This window comes from Caretta caretta, chromosome 2 (assembly GCF_965140235.1).
Source record: "Caretta caretta isolate rCarCar2 chromosome 2, rCarCar1.hap1, whole genome shotgun sequence".
NCBI classification, from domain to species: domain Eukaryota; kingdom Metazoa; phylum Chordata; order Testudines; family Cheloniidae; genus Caretta; species Caretta caretta.
Genome location: NC_134207.1, coordinates 239,685,256 through 239,709,367, shown reverse-complemented (window position 1 = coordinate 239,709,367; position 24,112 = coordinate 239,685,256). Strand labels below are relative to the sequence as shown.

The window sequence follows — 24,112 nt, the reverse complement described above, 5'->3', positions numbered from 1 at the left end:
CAGGTACAGAGAAGAGCCACGAGAATCATACGGGGAATGAGGGCCCATCTTATGAGAGGAAATGGGGAAAGTTTGGCTTATTCAGCCTAGCAAAAAGAAGGCTGCGATGGGATAGGATTACTCTTTACAAGTACTTTAGGGGAACAAACACCAGGGATGGTGAAGAGCACTTTCTACTCAAGGACGTTATCAGCACAAGAACAAATGGGTGTAAACTGGCCAAGAACAAATTCAGACTGGAAGGTTTCTAACTATCAGAGTGAGCTTCAAGAACAGCCTCCCAATAGGAGTTGGGGGTGGGAGGGAAGACAAACAACTTAATTAGCTTTGAGAGAGAGCTGGACAAATTTATGATTATGAGTATATGATGAAGGTGTCCGTGATATTAGGGGGCAGTTCTCAGCAGTCCTGGGGTTCTCCTTCCAGTTGTCTTATGTTCCTAAAGCTCATGCTTCATGGCTTCAACCGATCACGTGCAGGGGTCAGGAAGTGATTTCCCTCCCTATGTATTTTGTGTGGGATTTTCTTTGGTCTTCTTTTGCTGAAGCATCAGAAATAGTCACCCCTGGAAATGGGACACTGGCCAGGGTAGCCCAGTGATCTGAGGCGGCATCGAGCAACTCTCATACTTAGTTGGCTGGTGCTTGTTCAGAGGCTCAGGGTCTAACTGATCTCCACATGTGAGGTCAGGATCCAATTTTCCCCCAACTCAGATTGGCTGATACTAAGGGGGTTTTTCCATCTTCCTTTGGAGCGTGTGGGTACAGCTCACTTGCCAGAATTATCTGAATACCTCTCTCAATCAATCCTCTGACACTGCGGAGGCCTCAGGCATTGGTGAACCTTGGTACCTCATATTTTCTGGCTGTAGCACATAATTGTGGGCTGTAATATTTTGGTCTAATTTCGCTTATTGGGTTTAAAGTGCATGTGTTGGCAGCCTGTGATATACAGGAGGTCAGAATAGATGATGGTGGTCCCTTCTGGCCTTAAATTAGGTGACTAATAAATTTAGTCAGTATTCAGGTACCATAGTCCACACCCCACAAAACCAGCAGCACAGCCTTCCTCGGGTCCTATTCAACGGATGTGGCAGTGAACTACAAAGCTGAGCTACAAAATTAAGTGGCCAGCAATTTTTTCAATTATCATTCTCTGTTCTACTACTCTATAGTGTGTAATAATATATAGTGTGTAACTCTATATATAAACTCTATGGTGTACAATATAAAAATACACAGCAGTTGTATCAAAATGTTTTATCACACTGAGAATTATACCTTGCTTCAAGTCATTAAACGGTATGCATATCTCCAATGTTGTGAAAAAACTGCAAATTAATATGCCTCAGAAGTTGTTCACTTTGTGTAATTAGACTAGTTATGATTAGGGCTGTCAATTAATAGCAGTTAACTCATGCAATTAACTAAAAAAATTTATCACGATTAAAAAAATGTATCACAATTAATAGTACGATTAAAGCTGCTGTTAAACAATAGAATACCAATTGAAATTTATTAAATATTTTTGGATGTTTTTCTACATTTTCAAATATATTGACTTCTATTACAAACACAGAATAGAAAGGGTACACTGCTCACTTTATATTATTTTTATTACAAATGTTTGCAATGTAAAAATGATAAAAGAAATAGTTTTTCAATTCACCTCATACAAGTACTGTAGTGCACTCTCATCATGAAAGTGCAAATTACAAATGTAGATTTTTTTTTGTTACATAACTGCACTCAAAAACAAAATAATGTAAAATTTTAGAGCCCACAAGTCCACTCAGTCCTACTTCTTGTTCAGCCAATCACTAAGACAAACAACTTTGCTTATATTTACGAGGGATAATGCTGCCCACTTCTTATTTACAACGTCACCTGAGTGCGAGAACAGGTGTTCACATGGCACTTTTGTAGCCGGCATTGTAAGGTATTTATGTGCCAGATATGCTAAACATTCATATGCCCCTTCTGGCTTCAGCCACCATTCTAGAGGACATGCTTCCATGCTGATGACGCTCATTTAAAAAAATAATGCATTAATTAAATTTGTGACTGAACTCCTTAGGGGGAATTGTATGTCCCCTGCTCTGTTTTACCCACATTCTGCCTTATATTTCATGTTATAGCAGTCTTGAATGACGACCCAGCACGTTGTTCATTTTAAGAACACTTTCACTGCAGATTTGACAAAACGCAAAGAAGTTACCAATGTCACATTTCTAAAGATACAGCACTTGACCCAAGGTTGAAGCATCTGGAGTGCCTTCCAAATCTGAAAGGGACAAGATGTGGAGAATGCTTTCATAAGTCTAAAAAGACCAACACTCTGATATGGATACTACAGAACCTGAACCACCAAAAAAGAAAATCAACTGTCTGCTGGTGGCATCTGACTCAGATGATGAAAATGAATATGCGTCGGTCCGCTCTGCTTCGGATCATTATTGAGCAGAACCCATTTTCAGCATTTAGCTGATTGAAGCATGAAAGGACATAAGAATCTTTAGAGCGTCTGGCATGTAAATATCTTGTGACGCCGGCTACAACACTACCATGCGAACGCCTGTTCTCACTTTCAAGTGACACTGTAAACAAGAAGCAGGCAGCATTATCTCCCTCAAATGTGAATACACTTGTTTGTGTGAGCGATTGGCTGAACAAGTAGGACTCAGTGGACTTGTAGGCTCTAAAGTATTACATTGTTTTGTTTTTGAATGCAATTATTTCTGTACTTCTATTTTTATTCTATATTTTTAAGTTCAATTTTCATGATAGAGATTGCACTACTGAACTTGTATGAGGCATTTTTTATAGTGCAAATATTTGTAATCAAAAATAAATATAAAGTGAGCACTATACACTTTGTTTTCTGTATTGTAATTGAAATCAATATATTTGAAAATGTAGAAAACATCACAAAATTTTAAATAAATTGTATTCTATTATTTTTTTAACAGCACGATTTATCAAGATTAATTTTTTTAATCGCTTGACAGCCCTAGTTAGGATTATACATGCAACTTTAGCTTTGTCATTTATTGACTTGACTTCTTAGTTGTGCAGCCTTAATATTCATGGATTTTTTTCTTTAAAGAAGTTAAGTTTTAAAATGACTTATAACAGTTAAATTGAATCCAATTTTCACTACAACAGTGAAGAGACCTTGCGCAATGAATCTATGCCGAGTTTCCCTTTTCTACCCCAAGTCCTTTTGGCTCCTCAGGCTCTTAAGACATAGATAAGAAATAATTCTCCTGTTCTTCCTGTTCTTGAGGACAAAGGGTTTGATGGAGGGAACACACACACACACACACACACCCCTTCCCTCCTCCCCAACTCTGTCCTAAAGAGTAAGTGAATCATTTTTTCCTCAAACTTTCCAAGCCCGTGGAATCTGAGCTTGAGGAATAAAAGTTAAGGAAAGTTATAAGCAACTGAAAACAAAGGATGTGAACTGAAATTCTTATACAACCCTCACCATTAGCAGTCACTGCCACTCTCATAACTGTAGTAACATTATAACTTCAGCAGACACAATCACTACACATGGTGAAGGACAGTTTGGCCACAACTTCTCCAACATAGCTCAATAGTAGAGTAGTTATACTACTAAAATACAGCTGGTTCATGGGAAGAGTATTTACCTACTACAAATCCATATTTTGCGGCCTGAAATAAGATGATAAATTTGTTAGTCTCTAAGGTGCCACAAGGACTCGTCGTTGTTCTTGGACTTCAGTTTGAGTTAAGTTTATTTCTCCATTTGTAATAAATGTGAGCAGAAAGCCCAAGCAGAGAGATTGACCAAGTTTAAGAGATGAAATGGGAGAGAAACATTTGCCAAAAGTGTGACAGTTTTCTGGGTTAAACAGAGTTCTAAACTAAGATCAATATAAGTAAGAAGCTACATACAAGACAGTTTGAGATGCTCATAAGATTATATTTGTCAACAGCTCAACAGTTTCACAGTGCTTTAGAAACAGACATTTTTATGTGAATTCTATGTTGGTGTGTCTGAACAGCTGTTAAATATACAGTAAGAGCTAATGCTATATGCTAAGAAATGCATTTCTGTGTCAGGAAAAGGAAAACAATGGATTAAATCAGTAGGGAGAAAGATTCTTTATAAGTGCCTACGGATCATGAGGTTTGTTTCCAAACAACGACTGCATGGGAAACTATGGGCCTATTTGTAACTTTAGCTTTCAAAAAGGATTGATTCCTCTGTATAAAAAAGCAGGACTCCGAAGAGCACTGCCCAGCATGACAAGGATACTAAACGAAGCTAGCAATGAAGTGTTTTGCTAGACAAGTTCAGATAGTTGAACTTTGAGGTCTAGCAGTACAAATGTAAGTTGCATAGCAGTAGTCCACACAACACTTTGGGTTGTCACAAAACATACATTAGAACCATTATCAATTACACAAAGGAAGCCTAGAAAGTTATTTCAATTACAGAAAATAAAGGTACAAATTACGAGACTAGACAGAACAGGTCCAGGCACAACCATCCTGACACAGCCCAAAAATGAAAATAAATCGTACATCTAACCTGCAAATATTCAAAAGCCCATAAAATCAGAAGCATTCAAGGTATTAAAAGCTGAAATAGATATCTATGTCTTTAGTTTTATTATCTGCTTTTCAACTAAAAAAAAAAGTGTACTTTTAAGAGACAACAGCTTCACAACATATAGGGTAGGTACAGCACCTGTGCTGTTAAATATCTTATATCCCAACATTTTCCTCATTTTAATGTTCCATTCAATAGAACTGCTATGTGGAAAAGCATTTCTCCAATAACAGGGGTAGTATACATTTTCCCTAATATTTATCATCTCTCTAATCCCCCTGCCCCTCAGAGAGGCTACCATTGATTTTATCCTCACCCTGTATTGTCAGCAGTAGTAGTGCGATGTTCATGTCAGCACTGAGGTAAACAGTGCCTCATTTTAAACAGTCAGTCCTGCACAGGCCAACCTCTCAACGAGGGAAAGCAGTTACAAGTGAAAGTCAATTTTTAAAAATTCACAGTTTTTCTATACAGGGCTTACCTCAAATGCTAATCATTAGGCCACATGGCTTCACAAGTGGAACTGCGTCAAAATGTTCACTACTCAAAACAGGATGGGCTTTGAGCTGTAGGCACTGCGCCCTAGAGAAAACAAGAAGTATAGGTAAGACTATTGAGGACTATACAGATTCAAGCAAGAGTCTACACCAGTAGTGGGCACCTGCGGCCCGTCAGGGTAATCCACTGGTGGGCCACAATACAGTGTTTACATTGACTGTCCGCAGGCACGGCTGCCCACAGCTCCCAGTGGATCTGCCCACCACTGCTCTACACTATTATTGGCTGGTTGAATCTGAGCAAAAATCCTCAATTTAACCTGGCTCTGATGGTCAATACCAGAAAGTACCATTGTGATCATCTAGTCTAATCTAGTCTAATCTCTTGAGTAACACAGGCCGTAGAGCTTCCCCAAAATAATTCCTATAGCATATCTTTTAAAATCAAAACTAGATGTTTTTCTAAAATTGTCAACAATGGAGAATTTACCACAACTCATGGTAAATTGTTCAAATGGTTAATTACTCTGATTTTAAAATCTGTGCTGTATTTCCTATATGAATTTAGATAGCTTCAACTTCCAGCCATTAGATTCTGTTATAGCTTTCTCTGCTAGACTGAAGAGCCCATTATTAAATATTTGTTCCCCATGTCAATACTTATAGATTGTGACCAAGCCATCCCATAAGCTTCCCTTTGCTAAACTACATGGATTGAGCGCATTCAATCTACCACTATAACTAAGGCATGTTTTCTAGTCCTCTAATAGGTCTTGTGGCTCTTCTCTGAACCCTCTCCAATTTTTCAACATTCTTCTTGAATTGTGGGCACAAGAACTGGACACTATATTCAAGAAGCAGTCACATCAGTACCAAATAGAGGTAAAACAGCCTCTATTCCTCCTCAGGACACCCCTGTTTATTCATCCAAGCCCTTATTAGCTCCCAGTGTGACACTGTAGCCAAGTTCTACAACACCCTTAAATCTTTTTTGAAGTCATTGTTTCCCAGGGTAGAGTCTCCCATCCTGTAATTATGGCCTATGTTCTTTGTCCCCAGAATGTTATACATTTAGCCGTATTAAAAGCGTGTATTGTTTGCTTGCACCCCGGTTTACCAAGTGATCCAGATCACTCTGCATCAGCAACCTGTCCTCTTCATTATTTACCATTCCCCCAATTTGGGTGTCATTGGCAAGCTGTCAGTGATGATTTTGTGTTTTCTTCCAGGTCATTGTTAGAAATGTTAAATAACCTAAGGCCAAGAATAGATCCCTGCATTACCGTACGGAGCACATATTTCTCTAATGATGATGGACTGTTTATAATTCCAGCGTTGTTTTAACCATGTTGGTCCCACAACAGGAGAGAGAAAAAAGGTTCATCTCTTTCACCAAAAGAAGTTAGCCCCATGCAAGATATTATCTCACCCATCTTGTCTGACTCGTGTTACGTTTTAAATTATTCTAGTTTTTTAATCAAAATGTCATGTGGTAACAAGTGAAACACCTTCTGGGAGTCTAAGCGTACCAGGTCAGTGCTATCACCTTTATCAACCAAACTTGCAATCTCAAAAAAATTATATATAAAGTTAGTTTGATAGGATCTGTTTTATATAAACCCATATTGATTAACATTAATTATATTACCCTCCTTTAAATTCTTTACTAATCAAGACAGGTCCATTATCCTGCGGATGACTGATGTCAGATTGACAGGCCTATAATTACCCAGGTCATCCCCCTTTTTAAACACTGGCACATTAGTTTTCTTCCTGTCATCTGGAACTTCCCACTGTTCCAAAAGTTATTGAAAGATCAACAAATAACAGTCCAGAAAGCTTCTCAGCTAGCTCTTTTAAAACTATTGGATGCAAGTTCTCTGGGCCTGCTGATTTAAAAATGTCTATCTTCAGTAGCATGCAGTGTATTTGTAGCCATGTCGATCTCAGGATATTAGGGAGACAAGGTGGGTGAGATAATATCTTTTATTGGGCCAACTTCTGTTGGTGAGAGAGACAAGCTTTTGAAGCACAGAATAGCTCTGTGTAGCTCAAAAGCTCATCTCTCTCAGCAACAGAAGTTGGTCCAAATATTACCCCCACCCTACCCTTGTCTCCCCAATGTCTTTAGTAGCTGCTTTTTAACATCCTCCTCAGATATTCGTGGAATGGAAAGCGTGTTATGAGATTACATCATCTGTTTTTTCCCCAATGCAGAAGTGTTCAATAAATATTTATGTCTTTTCTGAATCATTATTGATAATTCTACCATTTCCAGCTGGCAATGAACTAATACTGTTATTAGGACTCTTTGTTCCTAATATACTTTAGCCCCTTATTGTCCTTAATGTTGGCCATAGATTTCTCCTTCATAGAATCATAGAATATCAGGGTTGGAAGGGATCTCAAGAGGTCACCTAGTCCAACCCCCTGCTCAAAGCAGGGCCAATCCCCAACTAAATCATTCCAGATAGGGCTTTGTCAAATCTGACCTTGAAAACCTCTAAAGAAAGAGATTCCACTACCTCCCTAGGTAACCCATTCCAGTGCTTCACCACCCTCCTAGAGAAAAAGTTTTTCCTAACATCCAACCTAAACTTCCCCCACTGCAACTTGAGACCATTACTCCTTGTTCTGTCATCTGCTACCACTGAGAACAGTCTAGATCCATCCTCTTTGGAACCCCCCTCTTTGAAAGCAGCTATCAAATTGACTCACTTTTCTCTTCTGCAGACTAAACAATCCCAGTTCCCTCAGCCTCTCCTCATAAGTCATTAGGCTCCAGCCCCCTAATCATTTTTGTTGCCCTCCGCTGGATGTTTTCCAATTTTTTCCACATCCTTCTTGTAGTGTGGGGCCCAAAACTGGACACAGTACTCCAGATGAGGTCTCACCAATGTTGAATAGAGGGGAACGATCACATCCCTCGATCTGCTGGCAATGCCCCTACTTATACAGCCCAAACTTATACAGGAACAAGGGCACACTGTTGACTCATATCCAGCTTCTCGTCCACTGTAACCCGTAGGTCCTTTTCTGCAGAACTGCTGCCTAGCCATTCGGTCCCTAGTCTGTAGCAGTGCATGGGATTCTTCCATCCAAAGTGCAGGACTCTGCACTTGTCCTTGTTGAACCTCATCAGATTTCTTTTGGCCCACTCCTCTAATTTGTCTAGGGCCCTCTGTATCCTATCCCTACCCTCCAGTGTATCTACCACTCCTCCCAGTTTAGTGTCATCTGCAAACTTGCTGAGGGTGCAATCCATGCCATCCTCCATATCATTAATTAAGATATTGAACAATACCGGGCCCAGGACCGACCCTTGGGGCACTCCGCTTGATACCGGCTGCCAACAAGACATGGAGCCACTGATCACTACCTGTTGAGCCTGACAGTCTAGACAGCTTTCTATCCACCATATAGTCCATCCATCCAGCCCATACTTCTTTAACTTGCTGGAAAGAATACTGTGGGAGACGGTAACAAAAGCTTTGGTAAAGCCAAGGAATAACACATCCACTGCTTTCCCCTCATCCACAGAGCCAGTTATCTCATCATAGAAGGCAATTAGGTTAGTCAGGCATGACTTGCCTTTGGTGAATCCATGCTGATTGTTCCTAATTACTTTCCTCTCCTCTAAGTGCTTCAAAATTGATTCCCTGGGGACCTGCTCCATGATTTTTCCAGGGAGTGAGGTGAGGCTGACTGGCCTGTAGTTCCCCGGATCCTCCTCCTTCCCTTTTTTAAAGATGGGCACTACATTAGCCTTTTTCCAGTCTTTCGGGACCTCCCCCGATCGCCATGAGTTTTCAAAGATAATGTGTCTCTTTGCTTCTCTTCCCAATTTTCTACAATTCCTAGCTTCTAATTTATATTCCCCTTTCTTCCATTTATTTTTATATTTATTTTATAGCTGCCTTTGCTCCCATTCTAAATCAAGGTTTTTGTTTTTTTAACCAATACAGACTTCTTCCTTGATTGTGAGGTGACTTTTTGGGCATCTAGTAAATTATTCACATTTTTCTGATTACATTCTTCCTCACAGCTGATGTGGCTTGTAACCAATTTCAGCTTTGTGCAATTGGCTCTTTTAAAGCACCTAGTGGTATAATTTACTGATTTGGACTTCATTCAGTTTGCACATTACAAATTTGATCAAGTTATGATCATTTCTACCCAAGATACCATTAATTTTAGTTCTGTGATCAGTTCCCTTTTATCTGTCAAGACAAGGTCTAATATATAATTCTCCAGTGTTGGTTGAGTTAGGCAATTGTCATCTATAATGTTTAGAAATTCCAAGGATGTTTTAGTACTGGCAGCATGAAACGTCCAGCATATGTCACTCAAATTGAAGTCCCCTGTGATCATGCAGCTTCCCCCTCACCCACACATGGAATTGTGGAAATGCGGTTATCTTTAAATTTTACCAAAAAAGGTAAGAAATACTAAACACAAATGAAGAAAAGTATGACCAAGTGTTAGTCTGACCTGTTTGCTTCTTATTCAAATTTCCATTACTAAAATGTGACACTTGTGTACACGTTCGTTAAAAAAATATTTCCCAGTACATTTATCTATAACTATCATTATTTCACTTACGATCCAAAAAACCAAGGCTTCCGCTCACTAGTTTTACCAGTTGAAACAGCTCTTCCACTCTAACCTGGCAGATGGACCAATTATACTTGGCAATTTTTGGCACAATTCTCTTCCACATTCTATTCCTAACTTCAAATCTCTGCCTTAGAAGTGAGCAGATTTACCTTCATTGCCACCAAATATTATTTAAGGTATAGTGGTCACTCCAGAGTTACTGGGGAATGAAATAGGTTTACTATGTCCAATTGTGTTGGAGGATTCCCTACTAGAGCAATTTGTAAGTCAGGAGCAAGTTTTCTTATGTGCTCGTTAGACTGAGCCCAGATGTATGGATTGATGCAGAATGCTAGAAAACTGCTATAAACAGAATCCTAGATGGGAACTCATTAATGCTTTGAATAGCACTGAGTAACCTGTCAGATGCTACATGCAAGGCCCCACTTTGTAACTTACAAAGCATTGTAAAACAATGAACAGACTGTAGCTATCATGCAAATCTCTTCAGAATGGAGATACGGCTGATGCCCAGCAAAATGCCAGGGCTCTAGTGGAATGGGCTTTTACAAACCTGCCTCTCTTAGACGACTCAAACACAAGAGGTAATCCAAATTACAGGATCGTGTCTGATGTCTTGGGATCTGAAGAAAGGTAGGGGAAGGGAAGAAAAGTTCTCAAATTCGTTAGAGCTTCTCAAATTCATTAGAGAATTTTCCCTTGCTGCATTTTTAGGAAGTAGGAGATGGCTGAAAGACAAGCATACATTCTGCTTCACATGGAATAAGGAAGAAACTTTAGGAATGAGAATAAGGGACTGATCTAATCACAAGGCTGTGGGGAGAGAAAGGAAAACCTACAGGAAAAGGTTGTAATCTCCCTCCATTTCCATGGGCAAAGTGTTCGGCACTTGGAAACCTACTTTCCAAGAATCTGACAATCCACTCTGGCTAGATATTCATATGGCAGGACAGTGCGATCTTTTGCAGAGCTTTAATTAAAAGTCCAAGAAAAAACTGGCCTTTTAAACTACTGGCTCAATCCGAGTTCCTGTTACTGGAGAACACTAAGTACCTAGAAGAAATCCTACTTAATCCTTTCTGTAAACATACTGTTTTCTTTAATAGATTTTAGATTGAAAAACTGGATTTCCACGGTGTTCAAGGCTGGACATTATCTATTTCCTCAGTTCCAGTTGGGCTGCTTGCAAGAAGTTTTGAAGTAGGGGAAAAGCTAGTGAGACAGATCACAGCAACTAGTGGAAGCTACTAACTATAACCACAACAAGTTTTAACTTTAAAGTCTTTTGATTGTGTGGAGCAGCTGGTAGTCTTCCCAGCACTGGATCAAGCAACTGACAGAACTGAGGACTGTCCTAGTTGAACGTTTGTATCTCAGCAAACTTGTTTGTGTTCAGAACGTATGCCAGATCGTCTGCTTTTTGATCACTGCCTCTAACCAGGTTTGCCTTTATTTACTTCCTAAACTCTGGGTGCTTAGTTGCCTATTCCTTAAATTAAACAAAGACAGACTCATTGATTAGCAAGTTACTTCAGGCTCATTTATATACACCCGACCACTGATGCAGTTGTTTGTTATTAGGACTGCCATGGGATACAATGAACTTCAAGAACAGAACTGAACAACTAATTCTAAGAAAAAAATTGTGTCTTCTTGAAAAGGCAATTGCCCCTGTACAGCTGCTGATAGGAGACCAAAGACACCTCTGCAGTGATGCACTGGTAGTTACTTATTGCCTAGTCCAGCTCTTTCAATGATAAGCTTTACTGCATTCTGAAAATACTATAAAACCAAGTCAGGGATTTCCTAACTTATTGGAAACTGCTCTGCTTCCACAGCCATGGCTAAACCATGGGGAGAAGAGGAAAGTTGAGCACAAGGAACAATATCTAGACAAGAGGTCAGTCCTATCTAAACTGGTATTTCCCTTGCTACTGGCCAGAGATTTAAACAAAGCTGCTTCAAAACACACACACACACTTCCATTCGTTTTTAAAATGGAGTCCAGCAATACCTAAATCATCAATTCCTTAAAAACACCCAAATCACAGAATGGACTAGAAATGAGCAGGAAAGGGATCTAGACTGTTACCAATGTTATATATATAGTTCATCAATCACTTTCACCCACGCAATTTACATTGCCCATCTACATTTATTTTTCCATATTCTCAGGCAGAATCAAAGCAAGACACTAGAAAAGGAAATGCAACCTTAAAAGGTTCCCCTCCCCCCACCCCATTGTTGTTTAGCCTCATGCATCTCTACATGAATTTTCCTCTTCCCTTTTTTTTTTTTTTTTTTTTTAAAGGTACAGGGCATCAAGACTGGGGTTCTCTTCACCCTGGCCCCCAAAACAGCAAGCAAGAGAAGCTTAAGCTCAGAAGAAAATAAACCAAAATCAAATCCTTAACTGACAGTTTCTTAAACAGCATATTATCCTTCCATCTCCTGGTTCCTCCTTGCTTTTTGACCCTAAGGCACAGCTATGCAGGTACCACCTCCTTTTCTATACTCAAGAATCCTCTTCCTTACATTCAACTGGTTTCTTTTTATTATCCGGCTTTAATAGTCCTAGTAAACCTACTCCCCCTCTACCTTAGTATGAGCATTACAAACTATTCTTTTTTTAATTACATCTTTGTAATGCTCTTTCCTTCTTCCCCTCCAAAAAAAATTACATTTTCCATAAACGCACAAAAGCTCTTTTCAGCCAGGCCAAAACCACAAGTTCAGAGAAGAGCCAAAAATACAAACATTTTCAAAAGGTGAGCTTCAGATGAAATTTAACTTTAAACCCCATTTTCTGATTTTTAGCAAATTACCCAGAGACTATCCTGAGATCAGATGCAGCACATAAAGCTTCATGAAAGTCAGTTTCTTTTAGGAGGGGGAGGAATAAGCTGAAGAGACAGGACTTAAGTGTGAAGCTTGCTTCAACTATACCTATTGCTATCAACACTCCAGAACTGTACCAACTTACTTGTCTACTCTTTCTGCAGCAGCTCGTTGCCCATCAGTGCCAATGACAGAAAGCTGGAGCCTATGTAATGGAATTCTCTCTTTAAAACGTCAAAATCCAGCCTCTGAAAGGCCTCTAAAATTTGAGCTATCTTGAGGGAGTGTTTTGCTGGCTGGCTAGGTATGGGACTTTCCATACACTCTTTAAGGTATCTGACCACTATCAAGAAAATTTTGGCAAGAACTTGTAGTAAGTAGTGTGGTGCTAAGCATGAGTCCTAGAAGAGAATACTGAAAAAGACTCTCTAATTTTTAGAAGTTAAAAAAACAAGGTAAAGAAATTATAGAGTATCATTCAGATGCTGCCTTTTATATTTTGATGGGATACTCTATTTCATACCAGTAAAGCAGTGTTTAGATCTTTACAGCAGAGTAATGATTTAGGCAAGGAGGAAGATCCAAATATCCTTGGGACACTTGCAATTACCCATTCACTCTGTTTTCTAGTTTGCAAGCATTTCAACCTGGCCCCAAATAGAAAATAGTGTTTAAGACATGCATCAGAACCGAAGTTCAGACCTAGAGTAAAATCAAAGCTTCTGCTTCCCTGTTTGCCTGGATCATATAATTATTATTTGTACTGCATTAATGCCTAGAGCCAAGCCCCAACCATGATCAGAAAATCATTGCATTAAGCACCATGCATACAATGAAGAGACGCTCCCTGTCCCAAAACGTTTACAAAAGTGCATCACAGTTACCTTGGGGCAGTCTGTCCCATTCTTTAGCCACTGTGGACTATCTACTACAATATGTTTAAGAAGAGTGGTTCTCTAAGTTATCCGATCAAGGACGGGTACAACTACTTTATGTCTTTCAGAAACAAAGTTGTCCTATGCTGGATTAATTCAGAGAGCTGTTCTAATTCAGACAGCTGTTCTGAATAGCTAGAGGTTTTTTAAGGCTGTATTTTATTTGAAGAGAATGTCCAAAGATGCCTCAGAAATGAGACATTGATGGAATTTTTTTTTTTTTATTTAAACCCATTATGTCAATACCCCCTTTTCTGGAACCTTTGTAGTTTTACTAACATTCCTTCAAATTACAAAATTTCCCTCAAGGCATAAATGTATGCATGTACACACGAGGAGTTTTTACTGAGCTTACATTAAGGCAGCATCTCTTTTCCTGTCAATAAGTTCTACATAAACCCTCTGAGAAGGGACTGAAATTATCCTGGTGCATCAAGTTTGAACAAGAAAGTTTTAGGGACAGAAACCACTTTCAGAAACATGCTTTAGTTTATACAATTTGACCTTCTTTGGAGCATTAGGAGTACAACAGGAACAGGCATCAGGTAAAGGAAACTTTTCTGCTAACATTTTTGTGACTTGTATTACGCTTCATCTGTTTAGGATAAGATTTTGGGAAGGATTTGCCTCTATACTGACAGGTCATCTGTGCAAACATCTGGCTAAAATTCTACATTTGTCCAATGTTGATCCGGGGGTGCCAACTCTTGACTTATTTGCCAGTTTTAAACAGTAATCATCAATCGAAACTGAAGCCAAAATGGGTTCAAATTTTGTGTTTGGAGAATCTTGTGGTTTATTAGTACCACAAGTACTTCTTTCTCAGCAGTGCATGCGGGAGGTGCCACCACCCCAGCCACCAAATGAGGCAGTTGTTACTCTGTGCAGTACATTAGGTGTCTTTGTCACACACAGGGAAGAGGACCCCATTAGGAAGTAAAGTCAATAGCTGACTGAACACAGTATGCAGTACTAGATATTGTAAGGCTACAAAGCCTCAATTAGCATATTTAAAATTACTGAGCATAAGCAGCAGAGTGGTGACTAGGAGTCAGTAAAACAATCATGTAACCAAGAGTGATGCCAAAAGACCATGAGCACCAGCTGATTAGAATATATACTTGAGTGGCAAACCAACTGCCCAGATTTTAGCATATATGATAAGCTGAAACACAGACTTAATTAAAAGATCATGAAAATTTTCTTATAACAGATTCCTTCAATATCAGGTTGCAGGTAGTGCTGGGTGGGAAACTGGTTAATCCTGTGTTTATTTTAACTGACATTTGTGGGTTTTTTAAAAACCGTCCCTGAAAAGACCACAAATGCCTTTACTCATCATTTTCTGCCCATATCCAGAAGTATGGTTCGTGCTAATGCATATATTTGCCTTAAAACCAAAGGAATTAAAGGCTAAGGAAAGAACACAATTCCAAGCTATGCCTGCTACTACAGATACAGTCTGCTCATGGGCAGTAGTACAGTGAGTAAATGTAGAGACAATAGAGAAACACATCAGAAGAAAAGGATAGACTTCCAGCCATTTAAAGCAAAAGTGCAACTTAGGATGCTAGGTGTTTTAGCTTAGATAGTAACTGGCTGAATGTTAGACACTTTCTTTAGCAAATAAATTTAAAAGCTTTATTTTTAGAAGTTAAACCCATTATGTCAATACCCCTTGCAATCTTAAAGTGACATTGGTTACAGTAGTCTCCCTCAGTTAATTTTTTTTCTGTATTGCCTCCCATAATGCTATTATGGGCTGTCCATCTATCATAGTCCCTTTGGCCAACAATTCTTTCACACATTCTTTGCTGTTTCCCCTCCCCAGTAGTTTAGAGACTGTTTTTCTATGAAGAGCTGAGGAGACCAGCTCAATAGAATGACAGTGACTGTACCATGAAAGAAGTGTGCATGACAACACCTCCCCTCTGCCCAGGAGTGATGCATTGATCTTTTTTTAAAAAAATTAAAGTTATCACTTATATGCTCAGGGAATTGTGAGTGCTATACTAAAAATAGAGGTGCATATGTAACTCCTTCCACTGTGCCAAGATTAGGTTTATACAGCATATGGGGTAAGGATGATTCCAGTAAATAGCACAGTGTATATGATATTGGACCCCAAAAAAACCTTGCCACTGCACACAAAATGAATGTTTGAGATGCATGTTGGAGAAACTGTCTATGTATAAAAACAGTAGAGCGTTAGGATTGAATAGCGTGTTCAACTTCTTCTACTACTTGCCAAGTACCTCCCTTAATTAGGAAACATTAAAAGCAGGAACTCAAATAGGAGTATTAGCCAAGAAAGTCATAAGACACATTAATTTGACGTTTTTTTCCATAGTACTGGAGTATAGCTTCTCATAGAATTTTGTTTCAGGATCTGATGAAATAGGATTCTGAGAGAAACTCAACACTACCTTGTAGAAGTTCCCATCACACACTGACCTCTAGTGTAGTAAATAAAACTTGAGACATCAGGAATCATTTCAAAGCTTTAGGAAATGTTTAGTAAGTTATTTCCACCATGATCTGCCTTTCAGACAATAAAAAGAGACTGAGGTCAGATGGATCTCATAGCGATTACTCACATTTAAAAAAAACTGGAGAGAAAAAATATCAAAATAAACTATAAGATTTGAAATGCTTTAATGATTTAAACTGCTGCTGTGTTTATATAATGCACTCCACATCAAAGCCGCACTGGGCTACTTTCAATGCCAACTTTATTTATTTATTTTTAACTCCTACAGATTCTGTGAAGTACAGCAGGCTTACTGAACTTTGTAAAACAGTTAAATAAAATAATCAAAAGCCAGATTGGGATGGTCAAACACCACTGAGTCCAGTAATTTCACAATGGAGTCTACAAAATAAAAACAAACCAGTCTGCACATGTTATAGCCAATTTGGAAAAGAAGAACTTTTTGTTAGGATTGAGGGGACCACCTAGGATATCACCCCACTTTCTTCAAACTTAAAGAGAGACAAGGCTCCATGTAGAAGCATTCCATGCCCACACGAGTCAGTAAGGGTGCTGTGACTCTTCTTAGGGACTGAGTGCAGACCTATTTTTGAGGATGCCAAGAAGTTTGTTTTGAAGCTGTTTTTGAACCCATGACTGATTTTTTAAAATTAGTATTTAGTTTGAAGATACAAACCTGCTTTGGGATGCTTCAGAAGGAGTGCCCAACACTCACTGGGCACAATGGAATCTGGATTTTGTCCTGTGAGGCTGGTTTTGTTTTAAATACATTTCAGTTTTCAGTAGATGTCCTTTATCATAACAGTAACAAGTTGAAAACAAGTCCAACAGGATGGTCTTAAGATTCAATGGCTGTGCTGAATGATTACTCACCTTCATATTTATTTTGTGGGAGTTTCGTAAGACACTGGCCCTACGATTACAGATACAATGGGCACTGCTACACGAGAGAGTTTGCAGTGGTGCTGCTGTAAGTTGTCTAATGTAGCTGCTCTAAGCCAACAGGAGAGAGCTCTCCCATCCGCTTAACTACTCCAGCCCCCATGAGTGGCAGAAGCTCTGTTGGCAGGAGAAGCTCTTCCACAGATAATAGTGCTGTCCACACCAGCGCTTATGTTGGTGTAATTTATATTGCTCAGATGAGCAACATAAATTACACCAACATAAGCTATATTGGTAGACGTAGCCTGAATCCCATAAGACATATTGGTTTCTAGCTTTGATTTGGTTCTCAGCCCTCCCTTTAAAGTAGGGAAGTTATTCAGGAACTGCTTCTGAATCGAGTGACCTTTTCAGAAGTGTTTAAGTGTTCAGATTTCCTTGCTCACTTCCTCTGGAATTCACGGACACGCACAGCTACGTTTTGGCCAAGTGCTTTGTCTACTCTGGAGAGTAGAAGCACTTATAAACTCAGCTATCACGTCCCAAGTAGTTATTTAACTTTTAGTCAAAGTTCCTAAGTTATTCCCCCATTCTTACCACAAGAAGCTGTGCAATTTTTATGTTGTGCACACGTTCTCAATTAAGATTAACAAAAGAATGCTAAATTGTCAACAAGCAATGCTAAATTCGCTTAAAGAGAGAACCTTAACTGCCAAAAAGCCATTGCAGTTTCTCAGTACAGTAGAACCTCAGAGTTACAAACTGACCAGTCAACCACACACCTCATTTGGAACTGGAAGTACACAATCAGGAAGCAGCAGATACACACACAAAAAAGCAAGCAACAATACTGTGTTAAACGTAAACTACTAAAAAAAATAAAGGAAAAGCAGCATTTTTCTTCTGCATAGTAAAGTTTCAAAGCTGTATGAAGCCAACATTCAGTTGTAAATTTTTGAAACCACCACAACTTTGTTTTATTCAGTTACAAACAGCCTCCATTCCCAAGGTGTTTGTAATTCCAAGATTCTACTGTAGTCAGAAAAAAATATTTCAAGATTCCAAAAGATAGTCCTTAACAGGGACTTAATAAATACCTGGGCAAAATTCAACATGCTCTCAGTTTCAAGCAGTTCACACTGACTATAGACTGTGTAGAACAGTGGTGGGCCGGGAACGGTGAACTGTGGCCACTGGGAGCTGCGGGCGGCTGTTCCTGTGGATAGTCAATGTAAACGAACTGTCTCGTGGCCCGCCAGCAGATTACCCTGACAGGCCGCATACAGCCTGCAGGTTGCCCACCACTGGTCTAGAAGTATAGGTCCTCTAATGTTGGGTACCCAGTGTTAGACATGTAAAACCTGCCCTTCCAGTGGCAGTGAGCACAGGTAAGTCAAACTCAGCAGTTCTTTTAAAAAAATATGTAGTCAAGTGTCTAAAGTTGGGCACCCAAAATTAGAGGTTACTTCTAAAACTCTATGCCCAAAAGAAAAAAGTTGGAAGACAAAAATCTCATCATTGCTGAAGAATATGGGTACAGTATGAAATTATGTATAGCTTATGCCAGATACACTAATTCACATAGGGGCCTAAAACCAAAACCAAGAATCTGAGCAGTCCCAAACCAGACCTCAAATGTAACTGATTTTGCAGGACTCTGCATTTTGATCAAAGCTGGTTGCCTGGTCTGCTACGTCCCCAAAACAGGCAGTGTTCCAGACACACACGAGTGAAAAAAGTCCATCCCTCCTGCTCCTCCTCACCAAATAACCTGTAGTCTGGGAGAAAGAGTATTGAGCTGGAAGCCAGAACACCAAGTTCAAATCTCACTTCTACCAATTGTTATTTCTTTCCATGTGCTTCACAGCCCTTCATTAATAGCTAAGTCTCACACTCCAATTGTAGTATGTAGTCAAGTATTCCCACCCCAGTTTTACAAAATGGAATGCAGGTTGCCCAAGGTTACTTCAGGCAGAGTTGTGAATAGAATCCAGATGTCTAATACGGCAGACTCAGGTCTTATCCACACCACCACATTTCATTTCTGATTTGAGTGTGCCAAATATATGTCCTTTATTATCCTATGGATAACCAGTACTCCACCCACAGTTAGGGACACCACTTCGGGGTCCTGATTGCTAATATTCTACTTTTGTTTAGCAAACAGTTACGCAACCTACTGACAAAGTGTTTTATCAAGGACATCTCTGGGGCTCCACATAGCTGACAGGAACTGTTCCTGTAGCTCAGGTGGTTTAGGTCTATGCAGGGATTTGAAGGCCCAAGGCGTTTATACTTTGCTGATGATCCATGTGGGAGATCCTTATGGTTGCATTTGCATTTCCATTTTTTTTAAAATGGTATATTTAATTGACAGGGAGAAAACATCCTTTGGATGCATATGTATAATTATATTCCATCACTAATGATCCAACCAGCAGACCAAATTCGGTGATGAATCCTGGTCACATGCCACCTGAGGCACGTTGCACAAGAAGAAGAATGGTATAATGTGAAGCAAAAACCAGGTGCTCCACATTGCAGTCATTTATTACATATTTTGATTGTTGGTATCAGACTCACAGGTTCGAAGGGCGAGAGGTATATTCCAAACTTTGTAACTAATGTTGAGTCTCTAATTACAACTTAACCTGAAAAACCTGCTATGTAAGAATCCGCACAATAATGCGTTTGTTTCCAGAAGATTTATATTTGTGTAAACATACTAGATGACGCTATTTTAGAAAAAAAACTAAACAAAAGAACTATTCATTATTAGATGTTTCAAAAAGTTAAGAGTGCAAAAAATATTTTAAGTGTTAGCTTGAAAATTTATGACAGACTTTTTGAAGAACAATGGTCTACAATTTATTCTAGTTAAAAATTAGACTAACATATGTCTACGCTTCAAAAAAGTATATTACCTATAACATTTCAAGTCTTCTCTGAAATCGGAAGTTTTTTGTTTTTGATTTTAAAAGATAAAAAGACATTTTTCCTGGGAAATGGGAAAAACAGATAGATGAGATAGGTCAACCATTCTTACTGCCAGTGTACAAACATTAAGAAAATGGACAAGGCAATATTAGACACAAGTTGCTCAATTTATCCTCCTTTGCTCCCCACCCCCACTACCTCCCCTCTAGGAGGAATGCAACAACAAACAACAACAAAATCACATAAAAAGGGCATGTAGAATACACCAGCTTTTCTCTAAGCTTTGTGCTCAAAGCCTTATGCTTAATATGATTTTAGCCACAACGAACATGGCTCAGAATACATTGTGTATCTTGTTAGTGACTAATCATATAACCCCAGTGCAGGATTTCTAAGCAGGATTTCACATTTTGCCACTGATAGCATGATGCATTGTATATATTATAGTGTAGAGTTGTCAGTAAATAGAATATATTGACCTAGTTTAATTTAATCAGTAATCCAATTCCATATAAAGGATTTGTTACAGACACAAGAGTCTGTCCTATCAGCTACCTTGATTAAAAAGCAGTGGTTCTTAACATAAACAGGCCTGTCACTGATTAGATCACTGTCTGTACGCACTGTAATCCAATAAACAAGATTCCTACAGGAGTGTCAGAAGTTAATTGTGTATTCTTGGTCAGAAGTACACAGTACTTGTGAAACACTGAATTTAATTTTATCTTATATGGAGGTCCTCAAACGAGCTTGGCATCCTTGAGTATAAGGCCTGGTCTACATCATGATCAGTGGAACTACAGCCAGAGGGCCAGCGTTCCCTGGAGGGACTGTTATTGACAAGACAAGAGTAAAACAGTGAAGGTGGGAGTTTGGCTGAGTGTCTTCAAGCCTCATAGACAGAGCAGTGCACAGGGATTAATAAAGCTCTACTTGTTCAAGTTAACCAGCATTCTGCATCACTCTCTGTGAGTGAAACATGGTGGCAATCTATGTTCCCTGTAAATTGCGCGGCCACGCTGCAGGCTCTCAAGGGCCGCGCAGGCAGACAGGGAGTGGCGCCCCTCCCCCAGCGCAGGCCCTCTGGAGCTCCTGGGGAGAAGAGCCCCTCCCTCAGCCTGGCCCAGGCCTGCCGCAGCCGGGAGAGGGCTGGGGGAAGCCCTCTCTCCCCACCATAGCTCCAGGGAAGCCTGCACCCAAACCCCTCATCCCCAACCCCATCCCAGAGCCCACACCCTCCCACATCCCAACCCTCTGCCCCAGCCCTGAGCCCCCAACTATACCCCAAATCATGCACCCCCAGCCCTCACCCCCCAGCTCCCCAACGCTCTACCCCAGCCCATATGGGTGCACATAACAAAATTCATTCTGCACATGGAGGTAAAAAATTAGAGGGAACACTGGTGGCAATGTCTGAGTTGTGAGCTCTCTGCAGTGCAGCAGCTGGAAGCATGAGCCATGGAACTCTGTCTGAAGCTCTCCAGAGCTCTGGATCTTGCAGACACAAACCTAGCCCAGCAGTGGACCAGGTGGAAGGAGGCATTTGATCTGCACAGAGACCTGGCCCCCAAAGAGGACAACAGCAACAGGAAAATAAAATTGTTACTTTACCTTAATTACTCCTGGGGGAATTCTGCACCAAAATATTAAAAATTCTGTGCATAATATTTTAAAATTCTGCATATTTTTCAAACCACCACAATATAATCATACCAGTTTCAATTATTTTTGGTAATTTATTTCAAAATACTTGTCAGCAAGTATGTTTGTAATAATACAGACAACAAGAGAGATTCAGAAAATATTTTTTGACAAATAGATTCCTTACTAGCATATTAATATAAAATTCTGAATAATTCATTTAAACTACAGTACAGAACCGTATATCCCACACCCCTCAGATGCAGTGCAAAGGCTTGGAGTAGTCAGGGGTAACGGAGGAGCTGAAGGAGAGGGAAGTAATTGCAGGAAAGGAGCCCGAGTGTGAACTTGGACGGTTGTTGGCTATGGGTGGGAAAAGTATGGAACAGGGTTGTTGTTTTTTTTTGGGGGGGGGGGGGGGAAGGGTTGTTAGGGAGCTTTCCCTATGCAGACCTTGGCTGACACCTAGCCTCTCCCATTCAGTCAAGCACATCTGCTCCTGTCCACGTGTCCATCCCCTCCCGACACCCCTCCTCCATCTCCATGTGTCCCTGCACCCCTTCCCCATGGGTCTCTGTGCCCTACTCAGTGACCCCCTCCCCTCCCTTTGGCCCTGCACCTCCGCCTGCATTCAGCCCCTGCCCCAGTCTGTCCTCTCCCACTAGCTCTTTTGAGCCCCTGTCTGTGACTCCCTAGCTGTCCCACGCTGTCTGTCTCCCCATAGCCCCTGCCTCCTGACCTGGCCCGACAGGCACTGTAAAGAAGGCACGGCAGGCTCTCTCTCTTCCTTGCTGGCCAGGAGCTGCTGCTCTGTTCTATCACCACAGCTCCCTTTTGTGGGGAAAAAGGCTGAACTGCAGCAACTTTCCAGCCAAAGTTCTTTCTGCTGGGGGAGGCTGCTTTGTTCTAGCACCGTAGTGCCCTCTGTTGGGCAAAACGAGGAACTGCAGCAACTTTCCAGCAGAAGCTATTCTCTGTGCCAAAAAAATAAAAATATGCACAGCTCATTAATTATGTGCACATCCAGTGGTGCAGAATTCCCCCAGAAGCAAACTTAATGGGGAACAAGGCAAACAGATCTGCACCACTCTGAAGCTCACCAGTGCCTCAAGACTCTCAGCAGTTGTGAGAGCCCTTGGGACTCATTGCACTCCAAGGCAGAACGAAACTGTGGAGCCACACAGGTTTTTCACTTGAGACCAATCTGAAGGGGAAGGGACGGGATAGACCTCTATGATTCTGCCTTACGCATGCTGGCTGTTACATGCAATTTCAGGGACCTGACAGACTCCCTGATTTGGGACAGGAAAGTCTGTGGCACCTGAAATCAAACACCTGCAGGAGTGGCTGCTCCAGGAAAGCAATCTTACATTAGACAGATGCTTACATGTGGTGCGTACAGGAGAAGTATCAGAGAACGGATGAAAGCCCTAGGAGACAACACGCTCAGACATCACATATGCAATGAGACAACAGCAAAGGAGAGCAGGCCAGAGTCCCATACCCATAGTGAGACGCATTTACTGTGGGAGACATCATGAGCAGATAAAGGAGACGTGCCCTGACCTAGGACAGCATTGAAAAGGAATGAGCCAAGATGAACCATTTCAGCAGTGTGTGCAAGAGCAGAGGAAGGTGTCAGAAAGATTCAAGCAAACTTGTACAAAAGGAAGACACTCTACATCAGACAGTGGTGATGACATCTTGACTCTCTCCTTGAGTATGAGAGCATATCAAGACAGGTTGTCAGTACAGGAAAGCAATAAGGGACAATACCAACCTTTATGCCAACAACAATGTTAATAGGGAAACACCCTGTGAGATTTCAGCTGGAGAGTGGGGCCTCCTGCAATGTGATTCTTTGGGTGTGTTAGAATCTACTTCATCCCATTACAACGAGGAGGAGCAATCCAATAATGTACAAGAGTACATTAACAGTAACAATGCAGTCTGTAAGAAAATGTGACTTCATAGTAACTAATCTGAAAAATAACAGCTGGTACCAACTGAAGTTTGTAGTGGTGGATGGTATTCCCTCTTGCAGAAATACTGCAATACGAGTCATGGATCTGATCAGATCAACACCGTGGAAGCAGAATTTTACAGCTGCAGTGCAAGAAGCAGGACTGACATGGACAATGGAGACAATTATAAAAGCATATGGGGATGTTTTCAAAGGTGACAGGATTTCTCAAAGAAAAGCTACAACTGGAAATAGACCCCACAGTGGAACCTGAAGAGAGTGATACTGGAAGGGTGGCCAGCAGACAAAAGCCAAGTAGCGGCAGGAGAAAATTAAAGATGAACTGAATGTGCAGGATGAAGTCATATTAGAGGACACTGAGCTGTTGTCCCTGACTCTTTATGTGAGGATGTCATGCAAAACACCACACATAAAAACAAAACACACCTTTCCTCCCTTCCCCACACAACACACAGGTGCACCTCACACCTGGGCATTGACAGCTGTCTTAGATGGGCTCACAAGTGTGTTTACCAGGCCAGGAAGGAATATAGAACTCGGCTCCTTGATAAAAGAGTGTGACTCCTGCCAGTCATGCGATAACCGCCAGAAGAATGATTGTTACTGCATGAACTGCACATCCGGACATGGGGAAAGGTGGGAGAACACCTACCTACCTTCAAGAAAAGCAATATCTGACTACAGTGGATTATGATTCACATTTTTG

At 40.5% G+C, this 24,112-nt stretch overlaps 1 protein-coding gene across 2 annotated transcripts in view; it reads right to left on the bottom strand.

The window, feature by feature from the left end:
* Positions 1-24,112, bottom strand: part of SVIL (supervillin) — a 223,248-nt gene that overhangs the window by 156,099 nt on the left and 43,037 nt on the right. For both annotated transcript variants that reach the window (XM_075125959.1, XM_075125960.1), the window contains one exon: positions 5,066-5,166. The gene's annotated coding sequence lies outside the window, so the exon portion shown is untranslated. The remainder of the gene's footprint in view (positions 1-5,065; positions 5,167-24,112) is intronic.